This window comes from Chrysochloris asiatica, unplaced genomic scaffold (assembly GCF_000296735.1).
Source record: "Chrysochloris asiatica unplaced genomic scaffold, ChrAsi1.0 scaffold00289, whole genome shotgun sequence".
In the NCBI taxonomy this organism is placed as follows: domain Eukaryota; kingdom Metazoa; phylum Chordata; class Mammalia; order Afrosoricida; family Chrysochloridae; genus Chrysochloris; species Chrysochloris asiatica.
In genome coordinates, this window is record NW_006408807.1 from 2,099,145 (window position 1) to 2,123,785 (window position 24,641).

General features: G+C 41.1%; 1 protein-coding gene and 1 pseudogene across 1 annotated transcript in view; one reads left to right on the forward strand and one right to left on the reverse strand.

The window, feature by feature from the left end:
• VSTM4 (V-set and transmembrane domain containing 4) overlaps positions 1-24,641 on the forward strand; it is a 256,023-nt gene that overhangs the window by 157,247 nt on the left and 74,135 nt on the right. The gene's annotated exons all lie outside the window — the stretch shown is intronic.
• LOC102835294 lies at positions 8,359-9,008 on the reverse strand (annotated as a pseudogene).

Sequence of the window (24,641 nt, forward strand, 5' to 3'; positions counted from 1 at the left end):
TATATTTTGTAGTGCTATGAAGAAGAGGTTAACATTTCGGTAGATGGTGATGGCTCAATTGGATACCCATATGAGAAAAATGATCTCACACCACACACAAAAATTAATTAGGTATGGATCATAGTTTTAAGTATGAAAGGCAAAACACAGCTTCTTGAAGATAGCATATCTTCAGAACTTTGGGGTAAAGACTTTTAACAAACCCATAAAGCACCAACCGTAAAGGAGAACATTGAAAGACAAATCACACTAAGGTTAGGTGAAGGGTCAGAGAAAAAAAGGAAGACCCCTAACGAGATGGATTGGCCAAGTAGCAGCATCAATGAACTCAAGCGTGGCAACAATAGTGAGGTTGGCCCAGGATCGGGCAGTGTTTCGTTCTGCTGTGCATAAGGTTGCTATGAGTCGGTACCAACTCGATGGCACCTAACAACAACAGCAATTTAATAGAAGATCTTAATAAAATAATGCAAAAGCAAGCCACAGTTGGGAGAACTCATCTGTGACACATGTATAGGATGAAGCATTTATATCTAGAACATTTGAAGAATACCTCCAAATTACTAAGACATAAATAGAAAATAAAAGGGAAAAGACTTATTGGCAAAAGATAATCTACAAATAGTCAATGTTGTTATTAAGTGACGTCGACACATAGCTACCATCTATAGGGTTTCCAAGGAGCAGCTTCTGAGGTTGAACCACTGACCTTATGGTTCAACTTGACCTTTCAGTCCAGTGCTTATCCTACAGAGCCATACCAGGACTCCAAATCATCAATATACACATGATAATGTACCTAACCTCATTATTGTTGTTGTTGTTGTTAAGTGCCATCGAGTCGGTTCCGACTCATAGTGACCCTGTATAGGGCTTCCGAGGAGCAGCTGGTGAGCTTGAACCACCGACTTTGCAGTTCAAACAGCTTTGCAGTCTGACACATTAACCCACAGTGTCACACCAGGACTCCTCATTATTGGTATCATGTAAATTCATGTGACATCCATGAAGAATGCTATTACATGTCACCTTGCTGTTGTTTAGTGCCGTCAAAGTCAAGTTGTTTTCGACTCATAGTGACACTGTACAGGGTTCCTCAGGCATGGCTAATGGATTTGAACTGCTGACCTTGCATTTGAAGCTAACCTTGCGGTCCAGTGCTTATCCTACAGCGCCAAGAGTTTCTTCTTCTGTTAGTATTAATTTCTTGGATCCATTTGGAATTTAGGAATCGACCCCAATTTTTCCAGTTTCAGATTGTTTTTTACATTACTTATGTTGCATATTTCAATAATCATTGTTAATTAAACTTAACCATGTTGTGAACAGTTACTTAAACTTAACTCCACATTTTACTAGTTTTGTTACTTTTTTTAAAACGCTTTCTTAACTCCTGTTTTTGCATTTGAGTACTTTGTGATTAAAATTCTAGATTCATAAACTTTTCCCACTATGTTCTGAGAAGTATGTGTTCAAGATTTCTTCTTAATTCTGACAGCAACAATCTCAAGAGCGACTATACCTCATAATTTCCCTTTCTTTCCGCCCTAAATTGCTCAGGACCCTCTCGTTTCTGACCCTGTCTCTTCCCTGTCATAATGATAGCAACAGCTGTTTATAGATATACCAAAAAGTGCTTTTTGCATGTCATCATATTTTGTCCTCACAGGAAGATTTTTCCCCCTCAGTTTTGCATGTGAAAACTCACCAAAAAAACAAACGTGTTGATGTCATTTCCAATTCATGGTCACTCCAGAAAGTTTTCTTGGCTATAATCTTTATGCAAACAGATCACCTAAGGAGTCTCTGGGTGGGCTCAAACTGCTTTGCAAACTGCTTGAGCCACCTAGCAACTCAGTTAAAGGAATCATAATCCTGCAACCCACCAGAGGCAGTGCTCAGTCTCCTGCTGTGAAGACAATACTGCCACCCCAGAGGACAGACCCCTGTGCCATCCCATCAGCCTTCAGTAAATAGCTTTCTTTAATCTGTAATCTCGTGGGCCCCACCTTTCATTTCATTTACTCACTAAACAAAAATTAGGTATATACTTCTTGGCTACAAAATGTTATTTAAAGCGGTTTTTGGCCACTTCTGAACAGACTGGATTCAACAGACATTGCAAAAATTACTTTGGTCCCGATAGCAAGTTGTTGTTATGGTGATTGTTTTGTTTGTGCATTTGTTTGATCTGACATGCTTTCTGGATGGAGACTCCACACAGGAACTGCCTCTTTGTTACCTAAAAGAAATCGGGGCAGTTATGTGTATTTCCTCACCACCCACCTGTCAGTTTGTCATATGGTGATGCTTTCCATTGGCTGTGTTGCTGGAAGCTAAGCCAGCGATATTTCCAATACCAGCAAGGTCATCCAAGGTGCACAGGGTTCAACAGAGCTTGGAAGAAAGGCCTGGTGATCTACTTCTGAAAAGTAGTCTATGGAGACATTTTAGATAACAACCGAGCACTGTGAGCATCACTTAACTTTGGGCATTTCATCAGAAGCACATCCAGGGCAAGGGTAACCCTTGGTGAGATGAGCTGGTGCAGTGGCCACACTGACAGACTCAAACCTGCTGGTGCCTGTGAGGATGATTCGGGACCAGCCAACCTTTCATTTTGGTGTGCACACAGGTTGCCTTGTGAGTTGGAGTTGACTTAATGGCAGTGACAACAGCTCCTGGTGTGGTGCTGTGGGTTAATGCCTGGACTGCTAGGTCAGAAGTTCAAGCTCACCAGTCACTCCTCGGAAACCCTGTATATATATATATATATATATATATATATATAGTCGCTATGAGTTGGAACCAACTTGATGACACTTTAACAACAGTGGTTCATTCCAAGAAATTCTTTTTTGTGAGTAAATATTCCCAGTAATATTCCTTTAAATATCAATTGGTCCTTCATCATTAAAGACATGGAGAGACAAACTTTGTTTTGTTTTAACTTTTTATTGCGAACTGAGTGATAGTTTACATGGAGAGAGCATCAGCTTTGCATTCATTCTATCGTATTTTGTTTTATTGCAATGATTATAATCCCCTCCATGCATCATCATTCAACAGCATCTGCTTCCAATCCCTCTGGTTTTTTTGTTTTGTTTTGTTTTGGATGTACAGTGACGCACTCAGGAATATATACCCATTCAAATAACCAAAAGATATACCCTGCATGCCAGCCTCTCTCCCTCCCTGAATCTAGAGTCCCCAGCACTCCATCTCTCCACGTCATCGTCTCTGCCTCCATCTCTGGCGTCACTGCCTGTCTGGATAGGGTCGTGCACTCCGCACTTCTCCCTTGATGGTCCCAGGGTCTTCCACTCCTGGACTGCAAGATCAACCACTACCCTCCTTTTGTTACAAAACAGAGAGACAAACTTTTTTTTACTAACTTTTCTAGACACAAGTCCATTTAGGAGTCATTTTGTGCAGATAAAAGTGTTCAGTGAAGAAAAGAGCTGAGCCCATCTGGACCTTTGTCTGACAAGCAGTTTAGAGTAAAAAAAAACAGCAGGCCTTGGCGTCTGCAGAGTTTTGAAAATATTAAGATTTATTTTCTCAGGAGACCAGCACTGATCTCTGTTTCAGTTTGATCAATATTTTTCTTCCAGATCAATAAGTTTTGATGGTAGCTGAAACTAAAGTTGATAACTACTTGTTGACTCACATTCAGAATATAACTTGGAGGCACCTTTTTGGGGCCTGGTTTACATGTTTAATTCTGTAATTCTTCCATTTTTCCCCATCTCCCTAGCATAAGACTTCTGAGTTGGTCATGGGTCACTCCCTTTCCAGAATGATGCTGACACAGGCTCATTCCAATAAACTAACCTGCCTGCCCAGCACATGGATCAGGAAAGGCTGCAAAGAGAGGACGTACGCTGAGGGATAGAACACTCTTCTTTAGCAACTCCTTTGGTCCAGCCTGTCTGCTGGTGCTTTGGGGCTCATATTAACTGCCACTCATCTTAAGTGCACACACCAACTCCTTAGGCAAAAGCATTCTTATCCACAAGCATTCAGTGAAAAGTACATGCACATGGCCTTGGTGGTTCATGCAAGAGAAGTGGGTTTGATTCCTGGCCAGCTGACCTCGTGCTCAGTCATTAGGTGTCAGCCTGTAGAGGCTTGTGTGTTGCTACAGTATTGAGGCTTCAGTGAAACTTCTAAACTAAGATGGACTAGGAAGAAAGGCTTCAAGATTGACTTCTGGAAATCAGAAGTGAAAATCCATTGGATCACAATGATCCGAACTGCAAGTAATCATGGGAATTTTGCCAGACTGGGCAACGTTTCATTCCATTGTGCATGGGGTCCCCAAGACCCCATGCACAATGGGGCTCACTCAGTAGCAGCTAATAACAATCTATGTGTTCCAGAGATTCACAGTGGTTATTATTAAGTGCCGTTGAGTCAGTTCCGACTCATAGCAGCCCAGTATAGGGTTTCCAAGGACTGGCTGGTGGATTTGAACCACCAACCTTCTGATTAGCAGTCAGTGCTTATCCTACAGGGTCACATCAGAACTCGAAAGAGTGGTAAAAGATTTTTTAAACAGTAATAGGACTTAGGAAGAAGAAGTACAGCAGGCATTTTTGACATTTTATCATCAAGGTATCTAAACTGCCCTTCCCCTATTTTTAACAAAATAACCCAAACAACCTGCTTTCAAAGTTCTGCTAATCAGGTAATGTAGCTCCAATGGCTTCATCTAGCAAAGCTACCAGTTTGTCCACTTCCGTTAAATATTTATACTTGGTCATTATTTCAATAAGTCAGTGCAAGAGAGCGCTCAAAGGCACTGAAAATGGCTTCCTGCAGCAGCTACCTACACAGGCTTCCTTTAAATTAGGATGAAGGTGGGCACTGGTTCACAGACCCTCCAAAGTCTTCCAAGGACCCCAGTCTCCTCTTGGTTCACCGGGGTCACTTCCACAAAAAGCAGTCACTGTTCCCTTGTTTCTGAAGAACCCAAGAAAGCCCCAGCATATTTGATTTATTTTTATTGCATTAGGTCAGTTATTGATTTAGAGACTGAGTGGAGGAAAAGAAAATATTTGTGATATGAAAGCATAACCACAGTGTTTAAAGAAAAACAGAAACAAGGAATCAGAAGTGTTACCAGAGTTAGTAGGAGGTTAGTCAGCACTCAAAATGATCAGAGTCAGAAGCATTTGGAGGTCTTAGGACAAATAGACTTCTTCACACTCCTCCATTCCTGAGCTGAGATTCAGGGCCCTCTTCACTGAAGTATATACTTAGTAAACCACTTGAATTTCCCACTTTCTGTAATTAAGTCACTAGAACAGTTAGAGAATCAAGCCACCTCCATTCTCCTAGGAGAAAAGAATCTCTGGTGAGCAACAGACTGAAGACATTGAAAAATCAGAAACATTGTGGCTTCATTACCACAAGCTTCCCAGTGGTCTCTTATATCCTGTCTTGCTCCCTCTGATCTATCCTCTGCATTGTTGCCTAGGGAATTTTTACAAACACAACTCCAACAATGTCATTTCCCTGCTTAACATTTCCTAATGGCTCCCCCTTGCCTCCAGGATGAAGTATAACTTCCTGTGAGTGTCATCCAGGTCTATAGTTTGTCTCACAAGACCTTTTGGAGCACAACTCCTACCCTCACATACTCTCGATTCCACTCAGACCCCATTTTGTGGGGGTGGAGGGTGGTCCTCCTACCAGCCCCACTCCAAGATTTGGTGCATGCATCACTTTAATGAGACCACTTCCTCCTCCTGGTCTTCCTTCTCCATAAATCTAGACTTGCCCGTCATGTCAGCAACCCCTACATTGCCAGCTTTCATAGGCACTTGGTGTCAAATTGATCTGTCTGGCTGTCCGGAGGTGATGGTGTGTTACCTTCCATCACACTAGCTGACTGCTTTTCTCCTGGCTCTCGTTCCCCACATTGTTACTCTGGCTTCTCTTCTTCCATCTCCCTTGAGGGATGACTTTCTCTGGGATTCTGCTCTCAGTAAATACATATCCTGGGAGAACAACTCTTTCACAGGTGCAACAACTACCTGTACAGCTTAATGATTCCCGGGCCTGGGGTCAAGCCTTTTCCAGACCTGCTCACTCACCATTGACGAGACTTCACCTCTGGACAGCTCACCTGACTCACTACCATTATGGACTCTGGCTCTTAGCTGCCCTGTAGATCGGTCCCATTGGGGTTTCAAGCCTGTAGTCTTTATGAAAGAAGATTGTCACACATGTCTTTCTCACACTGAATGGCTGGTGAGTTCAAATCAATGACCTTTCTGTTAGCAGTCTAGCACTTCAGCCACGGTGCCACCAGTGCTCCTTAGAGGTCTCACAGTCACCTCAAATTCACCACAATACAGACTGAATGCACCACCTTCCTTCCCTTAAGCCTACCTTACCTGGGCCGTTCTTGTCTCAGGGACTAGCAGTCCCATCCTGTGTGTTCTCCCTCATTCGAAATCCATTGGTCTTTGGCTAGCCAGGTACTGGCAGGTCAGACTCACAGCAACAAAGAGTTTTGGAGTTTATAACCTTTTAAGGCAAATCACTAGGCCTTCTGAGGTGCCATTGAGTAGGTCTGAACCACCAACCTTTCAGTTAATAGTTGAATGCTTAACAGTGTGTACACCACTCAGGATTACTCATTGCTTTATTTTATCCCAGTTTTCCTCAAGTGTGGCCCTTTTCTCCTACATCCTGGCTTACTACCTCTTGGCCTGTGTAATAGAACTTGGACACAAAATGAAAGGGCGACCCTGATGATAGGAATCATATGGACCCCCATTCTCCAATTTTAACACCATTTCTGATGCCACCCATTCCCCCATAGCATTCTTTCTCTATTGGGCTTCAAGATTCCTTGGAACTGTCACAGAGAACTTATGGAATTAATATAACTGCAATAACAACTTTAATAACAAAGAAGAATATTTTTTTAAAAAAAGAAAGATATTTAAAGGAGTAGGTTTGGGAGGGGTCCTAGCAAGGGGCCTCAATGTCTAAATAGAGACTTGATGTTCATTCTCACCCATTAGAAAACTTCCACACAGGAAGCTCAGTGACATCACTTGGTGACTTGGCTGTTGGTTGCTCCATTCAGATCTCAGCTAGGATTCATTTTTTACATTCTGTTTTCACCCTCTGGGTCTGCTCATTCCATCTCTATCAATCACAGGTTTACTAGGTTTGACAAGGTCCTAGCACAGGGCATGGGCATCCAAAGGACCTCATTTAAGGAATCTGCTTAGCCAACTTGTGTAAAGATCGGACTGGATGGTGCCCACCTACCACTCCTGGTAAAGGTCCAGTCTTGATAAAGTTCAACTACTGGGTGGAGCAACCCTCAGCAATCAGGGTAAATATCAGTTCTAGGTGGGTGCCCCGCAGCCAATCCTGGTAAAGATCATCAGACTGGGTGATGCTTCCCAGCCAATCAGAGTAAAAGTCAGGTATTAGGTGGGGCTAAGGAGCTCTGGTAGCATAGTGATTATGAGGCAGGCTTCCAACCTCAAGGTCAGCAGTTTGAAACTACCAGTGGTTCCATGGGAGAAAGAGGAGGTGTTCTGCTCCTGTAAAGATTTACAGCCTCAGAAACCCTGTGCAGGGTTGCTATGAGTCAGAACCAACTCCGTGGTACTTAACAACAACAAGGAACCAGGACCAAAGGACCAAATTGTTTTTGTTTTTGTTTTTTTAGCAAGGAATTCTGCATCCCACTAAATTTGCCATAGTGCTTCTCCTTGTGTTCCCACAGTACCTGGTATTACTTGTATTTGAGCAATTCCCTCTCTGCGCTGAAGTCCTATTTACCATTTTTGAGTTGACTATTTCATCCAATAGACCAATTTTCAAAATGGTATCTCTAGTTTTTGTTCTATAAAAGTCATATATCTTAGAAAATTTGAATAGTTAGACAATGGGAATTGGTTTTAATGTCACTGAAGACTCCTCTTATTCATCATTGTGTCCTAGCAGGGGATCTAGAATATTCAAAGTGTCTACTCAGCCAGTGCTTGTCCCCTGAATAAACAGTGAATGCAGGGATTTGTGATTAGAGCTCTGGGCACGCCCTCCTCATAGTGCAGTCCATGGACGAGCAGTGTGGACATCACTTGGGAGCTTGTCAGAAATGTGGTATCTCAGGCACCACCCTGGACCTACTGAATTTGTTGTTAGTCGCTGTTGAATTGACTCCAATTCATGTTGACTTTTTTTTCCCAGTCTATACTTTATTTAAATTAATAAAATGGTACATATAGTTACACGCAAATGCCATTTCAATACATTTAAGTGAGTAATATAAAAAAATGACATCTTCACAAACACTTAGGTTCTGCACTACCATTCAGCATTTCAGTCTATGTAGTCAAAGTCTTCTGGAATTCCAAAATTTTTATCAATTTTATTTCCTTCCATTCCAAATTTTCTTTTGGACCAAGGCTTTATTGCAAATATGTTGTCAGTCCATTGGTTAGCAGCTTCTTTGCCTACTATATTTGCTTGACGTATTTCTTCCACAATTTGTGGGTCATATTCTTTCCATTTTTCGACTTCTGCTTTTAACTATTCCTGCTGGTCCCGAAGTGAAGAAAGCTCCTTTGCAAGCATGGCTCGTTCTCCCGTCTCATGCCGGCCAGTTTTAGCTTTCTCAGTGCTTTTCTGTAGGTTGACATGCTTTTGGCTTCCCTCTGACAACTGAGAATCCAGTTCCTGGAGTTCCAACTTACGCTTCCTTACATGAAAAGCTTTACTCGGAAAAGCCCAATAATAATTAGATGTTCCAGTCCTCTCATAGTCAACCATAGCGTCAGCCACTAAGCTTTGAAGGACTTCTTTTACTGATGTGGCAGTAATGCCTTTTTCTTTGGGAGCAACCTTCTCCCAAAGAAAAAATTAGTTGAACTACATCTTTCTTTTAGTTGAAATACATCTTTCATCTCAAAAAATATGTCCATCATGTGAGTTCGCTTTTCTTCTGCACTCAGTCCTTTTTTCTAAGACATGGCCCAGGAGGCAAGTCTTCTGGCTGCCGGGCCTCATGATGACCTTTTATACAACAAAATAAAACTTTGTCTGGCCCTGAAGTCACCTCATAATTGCCAACATACCAGTCCCTCTGTGTGACTATTTTGCCAATCCACCTCACCAAGTGTGTCCTTCATCATTGTTGACCCCATTTTGTCCATTATGATGTCTCTCTCTAGCAATTGATCCTTCTTGATAACCCATCTGGAGGACAATGTTCTCTTGTGATCCATAAGGGTTTTATTGGCTAATTTTCTAAACTAGACTGATAGGTCTCTGCTCCTAGTCTGTCCGTCTGGAAGCTCTGTTGAAACATGCTGTGGTGCCATGAGTTTGCTTGGTATGAATTTTTTATTCAAAGTCTTGTTGTTGTCATTTTTGTTGTTAAGTGCTGTCAAGTCAGTTCCCACTCATAAGAGTTTTCGAGGAGCAACTGGTGATTTTGAACCGCTGACCTTGTGGTTCAGCCTGACCATGAAGTGCTGCATTTATCCTATAGTGCCACACCAGAAGTCCAAAGTCTTGTTGTTGTTGTTGTTAAGTGCAGTTAATTCGGTTCTGACCCATAGCTATTCGGTTCTGACCCATATCTATTCCAAGGAATAGCTGTTGAGCTTGAACTGCTGGCTTTGCAGTTCAAATGATTTTGCAGTCTGGTACATGAACCCAAAACACCACACTGGAACCATGCAAAGAGAATGTATAGGACTCTAATGCTGGGATTGACTAATTTTGTCATCCCTTTTGGTTTTAAAAGATCCATCTAGGAAGCAGGAACAGTGCTCTCAGGACCATTTTGAAAGAAAAACCAGGAGTAGAGCATGACAAATGGCAGTGGCAGAGGTGGCTTCATGGGGAGACAGAGCAGCTGCAGGATTCCTGGCCCACGGACCTAGTGAAACCCATAGACTGAGTGAAGCTGAGCCCCTGTGGGCAGGAGTCTGGCTTGCAGAATGTGCCCTTTGCACATTTACAGATAAGCCTAAGGAGCTTTGTAACCCTTGCCTGAGCAGGGCAGAGGCTGAGGGGCCACATGGCTGAGAGACAGAAGACGGGAGCACTGTGTGTCTGCAGTACAGCAGAGAAGTATTCCTGATTGGAAAACTGCTGCATCCTGGGTTGTGAATTATACCTTGTTCACTTCCCTACTAAACCCCCAAATCATGAGTATTGTCTATGAGTAACGTGTGGCCATTGCAACAGATCACTGAACCCAGATGTGAAGCAGAGAGTGCTGAAGGAGGGATGGTTACTTTCAGAAGAGGCTAAAGAAGACCGCAGGATGGGGACATGTCTAACCTCTGCTTCATGGGAATTGGTCTTTTGTTGAATTTGAGTTTGAGTCTCCTTTCCCCTAATGAAGCCAGAGGAAGTCAGATATGATCTACCTGCCATGATTGCACCTTCCCACCAGAGATGGACCCTACTGGTATTTGAAATACTGGCTGCATAACTTCCAGCATCACAACAATATGCAAGTCACCACAGTGTGCAAATACTACAAGCCGACAGTCCTGCGGCATTAGAACTAGAAGTGAATTCAAATCTGCAATTGAACAAGCTTCCCAGAAGATGGAGACGAACATTAAAGCTTGAGAAGCACTGCTCTGAGAAACTCATCAAGCCCAATCGCTCTCTCTGACTGAGTCAATGTTAGAAGGGCCACCCATTCTGCTGAGAGAGTTCTGCGTAAATGTTACTAAGAGCATTCAGCCTAACAGAGAGTGTTGCTTTTTTTATTCCTCAACAAACAGTGAACATTAGTATCTACTTCCTAAAAGTATTATGAGTCTCCATGCTTTCAAAAACCTCATCCCTACCTCAAGAATTCTACCCCATGACAAGTAGAAAATTTTGAGATAGTGGATTCCCTTACGTTTCAGTGACTGCCACAGTAAACCTGCTTTCTCAAATGGAAAACTAAAGATAAGCACACTCAAAATGGGCAGAAGAGAAGCTGATCATTCAGTCACAGTTCAGAGGCACCTGTCTTATAAACCTGCATGTCCATCGATTTACTCCCAACCATTGTACCATACATAGCCTAGGACTGAAATACAAGCTGGGCTGATTTTGCCTGGTGTCCAGGAAGCCCTTTTCCTTGTTTCATTGGTGAGAACATACTACACTGCCAGTACTGAGAAATGCTTTACTCTGATCAGTAACACAAAAGGGCTTTGAGGCACATTAGACACCAGTGACATAATTCTGAGAGGATTTTAATAATAACCAAAATCCCAGCAAAATTATTTCCAGAGGACATGCATTTCAGGTTTCTTGAAGTATGTTTATAATAAGCTGGAGAATTTCTCTTGTTGTTAAGTGCCAGGACTGGTTTCAGTTAAATTTTACATGAAAAGGATATATTAACCTGCATAAAATATGTTCATAATCTCAATTTAAAATTAAAAAGGAAAAAAAAAAATCCAAAAACATCTGTATGTACAATATATTGCCCACAAGTAAAGGCCTTGGGAAAAAAACAAAAACTTTGCTTGCACCACGCTAGTACCGTTTTTATAGAGATAAAAATTTTATGCCCCCCTCAGTGCACATGTACAGCCCATTATTGTCACAGGGAGTTATGTGTGTAGACTATAGGGAAGAATCGATGCTGAGGCTTCAGAAGGAATGAGAGGAGGGAAATCAGAAGTTGTTTGCTTTTATGGCTCATCCTTCAGTCCAAAGCTGGGTGTGATCAAGGAGAAGAGAGCTGACCTCCCCCAAAGTGGAAGCATCTTGTATCAGAGAGTCTGTTAGCCCTGAAGAAAGGACTGTCATTTCCCACACAGGCCATATAGGAGGTCCTCAGATCCCTATACTATCTTGCTATTTTCATAAAGAGCTATGAGGTTTATCGTGATGTTTCTCAGCTGTTTAGAGAACAACAGATTGGTTGAGGTTTTAATTGATTTTATTAAAGATGGATCAGGTGAATTGGTAACTTTAGAGAAATATTTTTATTAAGACTGGATAGCACTGAATCCAGTCCTTTGTTGTTAACTGCCTACCAATCAGCTCTATGGTAACCCTGTGCCCACTGGAACAAAATGCTGCGCAGTCCTGCACCATCCCCACAATCAGTTTCCTTGCTTTTCTTTTTATTCCATTTTATTCTGGAAGTGCCACTAAAATTTAGTCCACATCATAGCAACACACAAGTCTCTACGGACAGATGGCCAAGAAAAGAACCTGGGTTTCCCACATGGAAGGTGAGAATTCTACTACTGAACTGCATTACCCCCAAACACACCTTAAGAGCCCCTATTGGGAGACACTGGGAATTCTCCAGAAGTGTGTTAAAGGGGTCTGTCTCATCTTGTTCTAGAATAGGGATGTGGTTTTGTGTTTGGAAGAAGAGGATGATTTTGTAATTCAGCACTATGTGTGGCTTTGGTCAGGGCATTATTGGTTCATCCACATCAGGGTTCCCTACTTTCACTTGTTCATTCCCTTGGCATTTATGTTAGGTGTTGTAGAAACAGGAGCTTGGTGTCACCCAATAAATGTGGATGCATGGCAGAGAAGTGAGCTGGGCTGGAGAATGGCCTGGCCTTAAGTCCGGTCTGAGGTTCACCTGCCCCAGCCCCAGAGGTGACAGACAACAGGTTGCCATGTGCCAAGGGTTCTTGTGGGACTGCTCTGAAAACACACATAACTCTGGGGGGAGTGAGGGTTAGGAATGCCCTACCCCATCTGTGTATAGTGAGCATCTAAGGAGCTGGCACTAATTTTCCATCTCAGTTCAGCTGATTTGCTGCTTTTATCATGAGCTTCATTGCTGTGTTCATTGCTCTTCTGGGAAAAACATTTTTTTTTTCTTTCTCTCTATTTTTATAATCTCATGAAACAATATCATTTGTGTTCACACTTGATTTTTTTAAAGCCTATTTCATTTAAAGTCTCCATTTTGCACATAGAATGTTGCACAGTTGTTATTAAAAGGCTTTTTCAATCTCAAATAGAGAATTCTACAAATGGAGTGCCAGTTGGGAAAAAGGGAAGAAATCATCTACATATCTGCAACATCAGGCTAGATGTGCAAAACATCAAGGAGAAAGTGTCTTTGTAAAATTTTGAGATCATAACAACCTCATGGTATGTTTCAGGACTTTTCCTAGATGGATTCAATGTAATTTATTATTACAGAGTCCTAAAGCCAACTCAGAATGATAAGAAACAGCTGCAAATATCCATTAATAATTGAACCTTGGAATGCACAGAGCATAACTCAAGGAAAATTGGAGTTGTCAAAATGAAATGGAATGCCTGAAGATCAATATCCTACAGATTAATGAGCTGAAATGGACTGACATTGGCCATTTTGAATCTGGCAATCATATGGTCTACCAGGCCAGCAACGACAAATTGAAGAGGAACGGCCTCACATTCATCGACACAAAGAATATTTTTCAGAGCTATCCTGAAATACAACACTGCCAATGAGAGCATAATATCCAAACATTACAAAGAAGACCAGTTAATATGACTGTTAATCAGTTTATGCAGCAATCTCTAATGCCAAAGGTGTGGAAATTGAAGACTTTTACCAATTTTTGCAGCCTGAAATGATAAAAACATGAAGTCAACATGCTTGATAATTACTGGTGATTGGAATGTTCAAGTTAGCAACAAACAGTTAGGATCCGTAGTTGGAAAATATGACCTTGGTAATAGAAACGATGCCAGAGATCACCTGATATAATTTTCTAAGACCAATTTGCTTATGCATTGGAAATCTCTTTTTTCAACAACATAAACAGCACATACACATCGACCTTGTCATATGAATGCTTAGAAAGATGGATACTAAATTTACTACAATTGTAAAAAGGAACTATGGAGAAGCTCAATACCATCAGTCAGAACAAAGCCAGGGGCTCATTGTGGAACAAACTAGGATGTATTAGCAAATGTATGCAACATTGAAAGTGCTTCATTCACTTATCTATGCCAAGAAATTTGGGAGGTAGAACTGGCCAACCATCTGGAAGTGATCCATATTTGTGTCCATTCCAAAGACAGGTGCTACAACAGAATTAGGGAATTTTTGAATCGTTCCTATCACTAGTACGTAAAATTTTGCTGAAGATAATGTAAAAAATGGTGGCAGCAATATTTCAATGGAAAACTGCCAGAAATCCAGGCAGGATTCAGAAGAGGGCATAAAATGAGTGTTACTGTTACTGATGTCAGTCGGCTCTTGGCTGAAAGCAGAGAATGCCAGCAAGATGTTTACCTGTGTTTTATTGACTATGCAAAGGCATTCAACTCTGTGGATTGTAACAAATTATGGATAACATAGTGAAGAACAGGAATTCTAGAACAGTTAATTGTGCACATGTAGAATATATACATTACCAAGAAGCAATTGTTCAAACAGAACAAGGGGTTGCTGCGTGATTTAAAATCAGGAAAGGGGAGCAACAGGGTTGTATCCTTTCACCATACTTATTCAGGATGTAATCTGACCAAATAATTTGATAAAATGAACTATATGAAGAATAACAAGGCTTCAGGATTGGAGGAAGACTCATTAATAACCTGTGATATGCAAGGTTAAAATAGTTACTAATGAAGATCATTATCAAGGATTGTGTTTTACTTTGATCCACAATCAACGCTCATGGAGGCAGCAGTCAAGAAATCAAAAGACATATTGAATTGGGCAAATATGCTGCAAAAGACCTCTTTGGTAGCAGTGATGTGCCGTGGAGTCGTTCCAGCCCATGGCGACCTCATGTAATGTTTCCGAGGCTGTAAGTATTTATGGGAGCAGAAAGCCTCATCTTTCTCCCATGGAACAGCTGGTAGTTTCAAACTGCTGATCTTGAAGTTAACAGCCCTACTTGTAACCACTATGCAAAGTGTTAAAAAGCAAAAACATCCCTTTGAGGACTGAGGTGTGCCTGACCCAAGCCATGATCTTTTTTTCAGTTGCCTCAAGTGGATATGAAAGCTAGACATTAAATAAGGAAGGTGTGGCACTGTGGGCTAATGCGTCAGACTGCAAAGTTATTTGAACTGAAAGGTCAGTGGTTCAAGCTCACCAGCTGCTCCTTGGAAACCCTATACAGGGTTGCTATGGGTCGGAATCAACTAGATGGCACTTAACAACAACAACAACAGAAGAATTAATGCATTTGAATTATGGTGTTGTCTGAGAATATTGAGTATACCATGGGCTTTCAGAATAAGGAACAAATCTGTCTTGGTAGAAGTACAGCCAGCATGTCCTTTGGAAGCAAGCAAGCAAGCTAGCAAGATGTCGTCTCACTTCTTTTGGGCGTATTATCAGGAGGAGCCAGTACCTGGAAGACCTTCATCGTTATGGAGGGACACAGTTGCTGCAATAGTACACTCAAGCATAACAATCAGTGGTTGTGAGGATGGCATCGGGCCCAGAAGCGTTTTGTAAATGATTCAGAAGTGACTTGACAGCACCTGATAGCAACGTGAATTGCAAACTGAAAGCACAAGTGATGACCACAAGACAATAAGACACAGCCTCATGACTTTATAGTATAAGTATACATAGCGTGATATGGAATAGAATCTTGTCAATTCACCCTTGTGTGCCTTATTTCCCACATACAGTGCTGTTTTAGGCTTGGTCTTAATGACTGGCCTTTACCTTGCACATCTTGTTCTGTTCTGACCATAGTGTGGGAGGTGATGGTGGTGAGGAAGAGAAGGACTCACTTCTACTTCGAGGGCCCTGACCTATTGCTTTGCCGTGTGAGCACATTGAACCCTCTGACAACCATGAGGCAGGCATTTTATTATCTCCATTTTACAAATGAGGAAGGGAAGGGAAAACATAGAGCACCATGCACCCGTAGCAGGCCACCTACCCGTAAGTGGCCAAGCTGTGTCTCACCAGGCACTGCTTCTAAGGTCGCTGCTCTGCTTGCCTCATAGGCATTTAATAAAGTGCAAATTCACTGTATTTCAATCCTGGTCTCATAGGAGGGATTATCACAAAGATATTAGTGATAGTGATTCCTTCAAGGGTGGAGGGATGTATACCCACTGGGGAAGGTGTATATTCTGCATTTATTGAAACAGAAAGGTTAATTACATCCTTAGACTCTTATTTCTCTAAAGGGGGTACTGTTAGGAATGTGACTTTTTTTTTTCTATTTTCCTATATATATGCAAATTCATATCTGTATCCTATGTGTGTGTGTGTGTATATATAAATGTTGTTGTTGTTGCTAAGTGCCATCAAATTGGTTCCGACCCATAGCAAGCCTGTATAGAGTTTTCAAGGAACAGCAGGTGAGCTTGAACTGCCAACCTTGTGGTGCAAACCGACTTTAACCCACAGTGCCGTACCAAGACTCCATATAGAAATGTAGTTTACACAAAATGAATGTGGGCATGACCTGAGATTATGGTTAATTCCGTTTTGTGTACCTGAGGTCCTGAAAAATGGGGACAGTTTTATGCAAAATGTTCACACATTGATTTTTTATGCATACTAACAGTATGGCACTGTGGGTTAATCTGCTGGACTGCAAAGTCTTTTTGAACCACAATATCGGTGGTTCAAGCTCACCAGCTGCTACTTGGAATCCCTATTACAGGGTTGCTATGAGTTGGAACTGACTCAACAGCACTTAACAACAATAACAATAATATGGATATCAGACACTTTTTTCTCTGATAGCACATCCAAATCTACCCTATTCTTTCAATGACTGTGAAGGGTTACAAGATCATTTCTTTAATCTCTCCCCAACTGATGAGCATTTATATTGTTCTCATTTTTACTCTGGATGGATGTGAATATATTTTCTTACAATTTTGTTTCTTGGTATTTGTGTAGGAGAGCTTATTAGGACTAGGATTATGAGGGTAAGTCAAAAAGTATTGCTACAAAATCCTAGAAACCTTAACCTAGCAAAAATATCAAAATATGAAGCTATTATTTCTTTACATAGACTGCATCTAGGCCTATTCACTTCTGAAGGCAGTGAGTCCTTGTGTGATACTGTAGGATAAGCACTGGACTACTAATCACCAGGTCAGTTTTTCAAATTCACCAGCTGCTCCGTGGAAAACTCTATGCAGGGTCACTATGAGCTTGAACCAATTGGACAGCACTTATTGGCAACAATGACAACAAATACTTCCCTGGGAGAATGTTGCACTCTTAAATTTATTTAACATCTGCCGAGGACCGGCCTCGACATAGGTGTTTGGTTCATGAGGTGGGGATATCTGGTGGCGGTAGAAATATAGAAAGACACACAAGGACACGAGAGAGACAAAGAGACACCCCAAAACCAGAGCGGATGCATTACTGACGTCCGGAAGATCACGCATGGTGAACATCTTAGCTATAAGGGCAGTAAGATCCCGCATAGTAAACATCTTAGCTAAGCGGGCAGAACGCACCCTTTACTAGCTGGTCAGCAACGCATGCCTAGTCAGCCGTATAGCACGCTCTCCAAGCTGTAATGCACACCGGATTCGTCCTGTGCCTCCGTTTTATTTAGGGGAGGAACTATACACAAAGCTGGGTGGGACTAAGACAAGGTACAGCTAATTTTCCAGACATTCAGACAGCTTTACATCGTACTTCGCAGGTTCGAATCTCACGACCGCAACTTGGTTTCTCAAGCTTATTTAACATACCTTTTAGCACCTAGCCTCAAATGGGGGAAGGTTTCTTAGGAAGCCAGACGCCTGGGTGAATAGGGCTGTACCTGGAAACACTTTAGGGAGGGTGTCCTTTTGTCCTTAGAACAAAGACCGGGAGCCACCCAATTTACTTTAACTGAATTCTTTGAGGGAAGAACTTTGCCTTTTTGGAATTTTACAGTCTCGGCTTTTAGGAAAATATTACATTTATCTGTGGATATCAGGGCTTCATGTATGCAATTAATAATAAACATAACTGAATACTAAGATGAAAAACAGTTTGCTGTGTCTGCTAAGTGGCTAGAGTTTGTTCCTCAGAGCCTGCGGCCTGTACGGTCTGCAACACTTGGGCCCACAGGGCCTCGAACTCCTGACCAGGTTTGCACGGTCTGCAACAAACATCAAAACAGCAGTTTGGTATTCTCTCTCTCTCTGTGTTACTGCCATCAAGCTGATTCGGATTCATAGTGACCCTATAGAGGATTTTCAGGACTATAATTCTTTATGGGATCAGAAAGCCTCATCTATTGTACATGGAGTGGCTGGTGGGTTTGAACTGCCAGCTTTGCAATTAGCTATCCAGTGCTTATCCTGCAGTGCCATCAATTCTCCTTTGTCATATCTTCTCTATTTCTCATTGCCATCTAGTCAATTCCAACTCACAGCAACCCTATATAGAGTTTCTAAGGCTATAAATCTTTACGGGAGCAAAAGTTACATCTTTCTCCCAGCTGGTGGGTTTGAACTGTCCACCTTGCAATTAGCAGTCCTGTTCTTATCCTACACTGCCACCAGGGCTGCTGCTTTGATACCTTTCTTTGGTTTCCAAGGAGCAGATGGTGAATTTGAGCTGCCAACTGTACAGTTAGCATTCCAGTGCTTATCCTACTACACCACACCAGGATTCCTAAGTGTGTTCCGTTTAAACGTTCTTTGAGTTTGGCGAACAAAAAGAAGTCTGAAGGGACAAGATCAGGACTGTAGGGTAACTGGGTAAAGTTTCCCAATAAAATTCTTGTACGACAGTCCTTGCTATCCTCAGAGAATGAGAAGATACATTCTCATGTTAGAAAAAATTCCTCAGCACAACTTTCTTTCTTTTTTTAACTTTTTATTGTGAGTTGAGTGAGTGAAGGTTTGTAGAGCAGATCATCAAGTTTACATTAAAACAATCAGATGCTAAATCAACTGCCTAGGAATATTAGTCTCGCTCATATGATCCAAGAGTAAATAGACAAAGGTTTACAAAACAGACTAAATGCTTTAGAGAAAGGAAGATCACTTAAGGGAAATAAGACCCAATATATCCAGATTACACTCCCAGCTAAGGTTATTCATGGGATAAGTAGATCTGTGTTATCTTTCAGTAATCCAGAACTTGATTGGAATTTAACCCAACAGCATTTTAGGAGGTTGTGGAACAATGCACACTTGTCTATGGATATTCATCAGCTACATGCTCAAATTTATGATATAAGTAATTCTCAAAGTGAGCACTGAGTGGCTACTAATTTGCTACCCCTGCTAGAGAGTAAAATCCCCTAAGAACTCGATTGAACCTCAGCATAGTGATCCTGCTTGGTCACCTTAGAGCAGGTGGTGGGCTGGCAACGTCTTGCGTATGGGGTCCCCAGCCGATCTCCTCCTCCCTGCCTTCCTCGGATGGCGGCTGTTTATGCTGGACGTGTGGCCAGAGACGGGTAAGGATCACATGGAACCTCGGCAACTTAAGACAGAGCCATTGCCATGCTGCAATGAGTTTCAATGACTGGTAAGACTGAGGAATTCGCACTGACCGCCTAAGACAGGCAGCATCCCTTAAACAAACAATAAATAAGGAGGAATCTGATGCAGACCGTGCAGACCCAGTCAGGAGGTCAAGCCCCTGTGGGCCCAAGCGTTGACCGTCCAAACCTCTGAGGATCAGACTTTAGCTACCTAGTAGACATAGCAAACTGTCCCTCATCTGATTATTCAGTAATGCTTGTTAGTAATCTCATACATGAGCCCTGGATATCCACAGACAAATGTAAAAACCTTCCCTAAAACCCAAGAATGTAAATTCCAAAAAGGCAAGTCCCGCCCCCCCCCAAACAAAAAAAAAGCTAAAGAGGATAGAGAGAAACACTGTTAACTGATGATATATGGAGGGGATAATAATCAATGTAGTGAAACAAGCTATATGAATGGTTGAATGTGAAGCTGATGATGTGCCCTGTGAACTTTCACTCAATCCAAAATAAAAACATTTAATTAAAAAACAAAACAAAACAAAAAAAACAATCAGACACTTGGTTTCATTTCAATAGATTGCACAGCAATCCCCTCCCTATAACATCACTTCCACTTCCTCCCTGTGATTCGTATTTTCATTACACCCTCCTTCCCAACCACTCCAAACTTCTTCCTTAGGTAAATGCTGCCTTTATGATCTTGAATGGTGGAGAATTACAAATGAATGTATTTTGCTAGTGTTTTTATATTATGCCTGCCCCATCATCTGAGTTAACGTGTGTCTACCCTCTAGTGAATTACTCTGCCTCCCCTCTCACCCCTGGTAACCATCAAAGAATGTTTCTTTTAGCATGAAAACCTTTTATTGAGTTTTTACAATAGTGGTTGCATTCAGTATTTGCCCTTTTGTGATTGACTAATTTGGAGTCCTGGTGTGGCGCTTTGGGATAATGCACTGGACCATAAGGTCAGTTTGAACTTCAAGATTGGTGGTTCAAACCCACCAGCAGCAACTAGGAGACCCTACACAGGGTCACTATGAGTCAGAACCTACTCAACGGCACTTAACCAAAACAAATTACACTCAGCATAATGTCCTTCAGGTTCATTCATGTTATGAGGTGTTTCACAGATTCACTGTTATTCTTCAGCATTGCATAGTATTCCATTGTGTGTATGTACCAAAGTTTTCACCACTTGTCTGTCAGTTTGTTGTACTGTGGTGGCTTGTGTGTCGCTATGATGCTAGAAGATATGCCACTGGTATTTTAAATACCAGCAGGGTCACCCAAGGTGGACAGGATTCAGCTGAGCTTCCAGACTAAGACAGACAAAGAAGAAGGAAAGGCAAACTACTTTTGAATATTTAGCCACTAAAACCCTTATGACTAAAATGGAATGCTGTCAAATAGCATCAAAATACTAAATATTGAAACATTATGAAAATACCAGAATATCGCCAGATATAGTCCCAGAAAATGAGCCCCTCGGGTTGGAAGGCACTCAAAACTGGAGAAGAACTGCCTCCTCAAAGTAAACTATGATGACTTGAATGAAGCAAAGCTTTCAGGACCTCCGTTAGTGGATGGGCCACAATGGAAAATGAGAAACAGCTGTAAACACCTATTAATCTTTAAAACATGGACTATACAAAGAATGAATCAATCTGACAAGATTGAAAGCTGTCACAAATGAAATGGAACACATAAAGATCAATATCCTAGACCTTGTTGTTGTTAAGTGCCATTGAGTCAATTCTGTCTCAGCAACCCTGTATAGTGTTTCTGAGGAGCAGCTGGTGGCTTGAATGTCTGACCTGTGGTTCGCAGGTCAGTATTTATCCTACAACACTACACCTGCAGTCCAAGAAAGATGTTTACCTGTGCTTTATTGATTATGCAAACACTTTAGACTTTGTGGATAACATTGCAAAGAATGAGAATTACAGAACACTTCATTGTGATGATGAGGAACCTGTACATAAGATCAAGTAGCATTCATTCAAACAAAACAAAGAGACGCTGAATAGTTTAAAATGGGGAAAATTGTCTGCTAGGGTTGTACTCTTTCACCATACATGTTCAACCTGTATGTTGAGCAAATAATATGAGAAGCTGGATTATATGAAGAAGACCATGGCATCAAGATTGGAGGAAGACTCATTCACCACCTGTGATATGCAAATGATGCAACCTTGCTTGCTGAAAGTAAAAAGGATTTGAAATGCTTACTGATGAAAATCAAAGACCATAGCCTTCAGTATGGATTGCAGCTCAATGTAAAGAAAACAAATATCCTCACCATTGAACCAATAAATAACATGATAAATGGAGAAAAAATTGAAGTTGTCAAAGACTTCATTTTGTTTGGATCCATAATCTTGGAAACAGTAGTCAAGAGATCAAACAACGTATTTCAAGAACAAAGATGTCAGTTTGAGAACTAAGGTGTGTCTAATCCAAGCCATGGTATTTTCAGTATTCTCATATGCATGTGAAAGTTGGGCAATAAATAAGGAAGACATTAGAAGAACTGATGCCTGTGTGTTATGTGTTGGAGAAGAATATTAAAGGTAACATGGACTGCCAAAAGAGCAAACAAATCTGTTGGAAGAAGTACTGCCAGAATGCTCCTTAGAAGCCAGGAAGTCAAGACTCTGTCTCTCATACTTCGGCCCTATATCAGGAAGGACCAGTCCCTGAAGAGAGACATCATGTGTTGTAAAGTGGAGGATCAGTGAAAAAGAGAAAGATCTTCGAACAAGATGGATTGGCAAAGTGGCAGCAGCAGTTGCGTCTAGCATAACAACAATTGTGAACTTGGAGCAGGACTGAACAGTGTTTCATTCTGTTGTGCATAAGGTCACTAAGAGTCAAAACTGACTAGATGAAATCTAGCAACAACATCCACCACCCAAGTTTGGTTACCCTTTCTATCATTTATGAGCATTTATTCTGTCTGGAGTCCTGATGTGGTGCTATAGGACCACTAGGTTGATTTGAACTGCAAGATTGGCAGTTCAAACCCACCAGCTGCTGTGAGTGAGAACTGACTTGATGGCACTTAACAAGTCTGTCTGCATGTTTTTGTAAATAATGCTGAGATGACATAGGTGTGCATATATCTATTTATGCCACTGTCAATTTTTGAGGCTGGTGCGGTGTGTGGGTTAATGTGCTGGACTGCAAGGTCAGTTTCAAACACAACGTCGGTGGTTTAATCTCACCAACCACTCCTTGGAAACCCCATACAGGGTCGCTATGCATTGGAACCAACTCGATGGCACTTAATAACAGCAACAGCAACAATATACTAAGTAGAGGGGTTGCTGGGTTATAGGGTATTTGTATTTCCAACTTTTTGAAGTAGTGCCATTAATTTTCTATAGTGGCTGCACCATGTTATCATCCTGTCAGCAGTGAAGGAGGGTCCCAGTTTCACCACATCTCACCAGCATGTATTGTTTTCTGTTTTTTTGAACTTTGCTATTAATGCTGGGGTGAGATGATATCCATTTCTCTAATGATTAATGATTGTGAGATTTCTTCATGTTTGTTGGTTCCCTGAATATTTCTTGGGTGAAGTGTTGACTCACGTCCTCTGCCCATTTTAAAACTGGATGATTTGTCTTTTTTCTTGTTGAAGTGTTGATGTTTTCTATACATTTTAGAGATTAGTCCTTTGTCTGAGATGCCATTGTCAAAATCATTTTTCCCAGTTTGTGGGTTGTCTTTTTACTCTTTTGGTGAAATCTTTTGACACACATAGTATCTAATTTTTAGGAGGTCACAGTCATCTATTTTGTCTTCTTCTGTGTGTGTGTTTTCATTTATGTTTGATAATGCCTGGATGCCATGTGTTTGTCCCTGTTGATGATCTTTATAGTTCAAGGTTTTACATTTAAGTCTTTAATCCACACTGAGTTTGTTTTTGCATCTGGTTTTGCATATCACTTTTGTATCATTCCTCTGCAAATGGATTTTCAGTTTTGCCAGCAGCATTTGTTAAACAGACTTTCTCTTTAACAAAACCCTTTGTCGAGCATCAGCTGGATAGATTTACTTCTGGGTTCTCAGTTCTGTACTGTTACTCATATGCCTTTTGTTGTACCAGTACCATCTGTTTTGACCACTGTGACTCTTTTAATAGGTTTTGAAATTGGGATGTGAGAGGCCTACTACTTTGTTCTTCTTTAGTAATGCTCTGCTTATCTACAGTCTCTTTCCTTTTCATATAAAGTTAGTAATTAGTTTTTCAGTCTCTTTAAATAATGATGCTGGAATCTGGATTGAGGTTGCATTATATCTATAGATCGCTTTAGGTAGTGTTGATATTTCCACAGTGTTAAGTCTTCCTATCCATGAGCATGTATATTCTTCCTTTTCTGTAGATATCTTTTGATTTCTTGTAATAGTGTTTGTAGTTTTCTTAGCATAGGTCTTTTTATTATTTTTTCTAATATCTTTTATTGTGAACTGAGTGAAGGTTTACAGACAAAATCATCAGTTTTTCATTCAACAAATTGTAACCCTTGTTTCATCTCAATAATTGCAGTCCCTTCCATGCAGAAATATTTGTCCCTCTTCTACCTTGTGGTTACCCATGTTCAAATATCCTCATTATAGTTCTGAGATATGTAAGTACTTTTATATCCCACTCTGCCTTTCACACCCATTCAGTCTGTGTCTCCATCCAAGTATCTACACATAAAACATTGTTGTATATTATCACTACTTACTTCTATCCCCTTTAGCGCTTGCATACCTCCTGTGTCTTCACTTATCTTCATTGTTCTTCTGCCAACCTCTTTCTTGTTTACTGCCTTCCCCCTTCCTGTGTACTGCTCTCTCCATCATCCGTCCTCTTAGCTGAGTTAGTGTGTCTTCTCCAGACAGTGAATTACTCTTCCTTTCCTCCCCCCACTCCCCTAACCATCAAAGCATGATTTTTTTAGTATGAAAGCTTTTCTTGCGTTTTTACAATGTGATTTAATACAATATTTGTCCATTTGTAATTGATTGATTTCACTCAGCATAATGTTCTCCAAGTTTATCCATATTGTGATGTGTTTTGTAGACTCATCGTTATTCTTCAACAATGCATTCCATTGTGTGTATATACCAAAGTTTATTTATCCAGTCTTCCATTGATGGAAATAGTGCTACGATGAATATGGGTATGCATGTACCTACTCATGTCCTGGTTCTTATTTATTTATTTAATGTTTT